Source organism: Arachis ipaensis, chromosome B8 (genome assembly GCF_059453495.1).
Source record: "Arachis ipaensis isolate K30076 ecotype BB chromosome B8, ASM5945349v1, whole genome shotgun sequence".
NCBI lineage: Eukaryota > Viridiplantae > Streptophyta > Magnoliopsida > Fabales > Fabaceae > Arachis > Arachis ipaensis.
This window is the reverse complement of record NC_142443.1, coordinates 47,496,239-47,499,888: the sequence shown is the minus strand read 5'-3', so window position 1 is coordinate 47,499,888 and position 3,650 is coordinate 47,496,239. Positions and strand designations below refer to the sequence as shown.

At 42.4% G+C, this 3,650-nt stretch overlaps 1 non-coding gene across 1 annotated transcript; it reads right to left on the bottom strand.

Moving 5' to 3' along the window:
• Positions 1-242: 242 nt before the first annotated feature.
• Positions 243-349, bottom strand: LOC148547962 (small nucleolar RNA R71). Its single transcript, XR_015897188.1, has one exon. It is a non-coding gene; the product is annotated as a small nucleolar RNA R71 (small nucleolar RNA).
• Positions 350-3,650: the final 3,301 nt, after the last annotated feature.

Genomic DNA, 3,650 nt, shown 5'->3' with positions numbered 1-3,650 from the left:
GTTCATTTGGAGGAGGTGTTCAAGAAGACCCCAATCAACATTTGACCACCTTCCTGAGAATATGTGACACAGTGAAGTCTAATGGTGTTCACCCTGACGCCTATAGACTGCTCCTATTTCCATTCTCACTTAGGGACAAAGCAGCCAAGTGGCTGGAATCTTTCCCAAGGGAAAGCTTGACAACTTGGGAAGACGTGGTGAACAAATTTTTAGCAAGATTTTACCCTCCTCAACGAATCAATAGGCTGAGAGATGAGGTCCAAACTTTCAGGCAACAAGATGGTGAGACTCTATATGAAGCATGGGAGAGGTTTAAAGACCTAACAAGGAGGTGCCCACCAGATATGTTCAACGAATGGGTACAACTGCACATTTTCTATGAAGGACTCTCTTATGAGTCAAAGAAGGCCATAGACCATTCATCCGGAGGATCTTTGAACAAGAAGAAGACTATTGAGGAAGCCATAGATGTTATTGAAACAGTAGCAGAGAACGACTACTTCTATGCTTCCGAAAGAGGGAACACAAGAGGAGTAATGGAGCTAAACAATGTAGATGCTCTGTTGGCCCAAAACAAGCTCATTACCCAGCAGCTGGCTGACCTCACCAAGAAGATGGAGATGAACCAAGTAGCAGCAATCTCCATTTCATCAACAACCCAAGAAGGAGTAAATGAAAAAGCAGAGGGGAGTCAGGAGCAATCCAACTACATTGGGAATTCACCAAGGAAAAACTATGATCCATACTCCAAGACCTACAACCCTGGATGGAGAAACCACCCAAACTTTGGGTGGGGAAGTGAGCAAGATCAAAACCAGACCAGAGACATTACAACTCCAACAACAATGCAGCTCACCAGCAATTCACACAGAGGACATCTCAACACCCCTACAACAACACTTCTCCACACGCCTATCAAAACCAAAACAGCACATCTGCTCTGAATCACTCATCAATTAATGACAAGCTCTCTAAGATTGAAGCCTTACTTGAAGGAATATGCCAAGAGATTCAAGAAAATAAGGTGTTCAAAGAGGAGGTGCGAGCCAATATTAAGAACCAGGGAGAGACCATCAGAAAGCTGGAATTCCAGGTGGGATATTTAGCTGAGAAGATTCCCAAACCTACTGATAGCTTCCCAAGTGACACGGAGAAAAACCCCAAAGGAGAAGCAAAGAAAGTAAGATGGGAAGATTGCAAAATGGTCACTGCGAGTGATCAAGAGACTGAAGACAAGCAAGGCAAACTTTGCAAACAACCCGAAGACAACTCAACAAAGGAGGAGGATAGAGATCGCCAAGAACCAGAAATCTCACAACAAGAGCTGCTGAAGCTCTATGCACCCTTCCCTCAACTGCTCAATGGTGCTATGGGAAAGAGAATATACTCAAGGTTCCTAGACTTGTTTGCATCTCTGCATGTAAACATACCATTCATCAAGGCAATTCAACAAATGCCTGCATTTATCAAGCATATGAAGGAACTTCTTCCCAGTAAAAGCTCACTCAAAGGAGGCCAGACTATAGTGATGAACAAGGAATGTAGTGCCCTTATTCAACCTGAGTTGCCTACAAAAAGAAGAGACCCAGGGAGTTTTCACATCCCTTGTGCCATAGGTGAAACTATGGTCGATAGAGCACTATGTGATTTGGGGGCCAGCATCAACTTACTGCCCTTATCCCTGGCGAAGAGGCTGCAGATCAATGAGATAATACCCACAGATGTAATCATTAGACTGGCTGACAAAACTCAAAAGCAAGCAATAGGAGTGGTGGAAAATGTGTTGCTAAAGGTTGGGAAATACTTTCTCCCAACAGACTTTATCATCCTGGACATGGAAGAGAGTCACACTCATCCAATCATATTGGGAAGACCATTCCTAGCTACGGCCAGAGCACTTATCGATGTAGAGAAATGGGAGCTAATATTGAGAATCCATGATGAACGACTCAACTTCAATATTTTCAAACTCTCACAAGAAACAGATCAAGAGGACAAGGAAACAAGCACTAAAGCATAGCCATTTCATTCTGAGATCCCCTTAATAGATAAACAAGGAAAACGGCAATTGCCACAGCTCAAGGAAAAGTTGGAAGAACCTAAACCTCTAGAGGCAGGTGAAGACAACATCACAACTCCTTGGAAAAAAGAGGTCACCAAGGGGAAGGCAACCTCAAAAGAAACAAAGAAGAAGGTACCAAGGAGATGGAGGAACAAGAAGATCCCTACGGAAGACTTCTCTCTAGGGGATAGAGTTGTTTCAGCTTACTTCCCAGATATTCCCCTTAATCTCCCTACTGTACCATCTTAGTTACCTAAGGTCTTCACTATCAACAGAGTTCTTTCCCTGGAACATGTGGAGATCATTGATCCAACCAAAGGATATAAGTCCACAGCAAGAGGGGAGGACTTTAAGCACTACCAACCACCCTGATGAGGGAAAAACGTCAAGCTAGTGACGCTAAAGAAGCGCTTCATGGGAGGCAACCCATATTTTATATGTTTTTAAAATAATGAAAAAATCAATGTTTATGAATTTCAACCCAAACTAGACAAACACTTGGTGCAATCTTTATCATGCAGTATATAGTGAAGAACAAGTTTGGTGTTCAAAGCAAACCAAGATGCATGCTAGTCTTGGGAGCTTTGAACAAAACTTTTCATCACATTGCTTCAAACTAAGTTTGGTGTCACCCCATGGTGCCACCAAAATGCATAAGGATACACAAGTAGTTAGTTAGTTGAAATTCATAAATAAACAAACTCTTTTTCTTCTATTTATTATTCTAGCCGTAGAGTTTGATTTTTATGATATTAATTTCCTTATTTTAAATCTTTATAGGAAAGAAAAAGAAGCATAAAAAGGGATTGATTGGACAATTAAATGGGGGAGATTTCGCCACTTAATGAAGAGCACTACACACATGTCTCAAGAGGGAACGCATGGGGAAACGCTGCCATGCAACATTGGAGAAAGAAGACCCTTGAAGACCGAACCAATCACTCTCATTAAGTGATGATCCTTGTCCTTCCTTCATACACAACCCCAACCGTCCATCAAGCAACAATCCTTGCAATCCACACCTTCCATCCACTCATGACCTCCCTATATAAGTGAACCTTAGTGTATGATCATTCCTCACACTCAAATTCCCATTCTCCACACTTCATACTTTCGGCTTGCTCAAACCCCTTCATCACACTCTGTCCTAGCCAACCTATTCCTCATCTCTCCGTATCCTCCAACCTCCACCTCAAAACAGCAACTCAATTCATAGCATCATCAAGCTCAAAGAGGCAAAAGAGGAAGGAACCCATGGAGAGTGTTCCTTTCGATGAGAAGAAATTCAAAACTGCCTTTCATGAACGTGAATTCGAGCGGATAAGGGCGAGAAAGATATTGCCAGAATTAATCTTCCAAATCAATGCAGATGAGTCACCACAAATTCTGGAGAAAATCGAACAGAGGGGGTGGCAATTGCTCACAAGTCCAGAGGGGAAGATCAATGGAAACCTCATCAAAGAATTTTATGCGAATGTAGTAAGAGAGGATAAAATCAAGGCTCCAACCTTCAAAAGTTACGTAAGAGGAAAAGAGGTGGACTTCAGCCCAAATGCCATAACAAGAGTTCTTCACCTGAAATCACCTC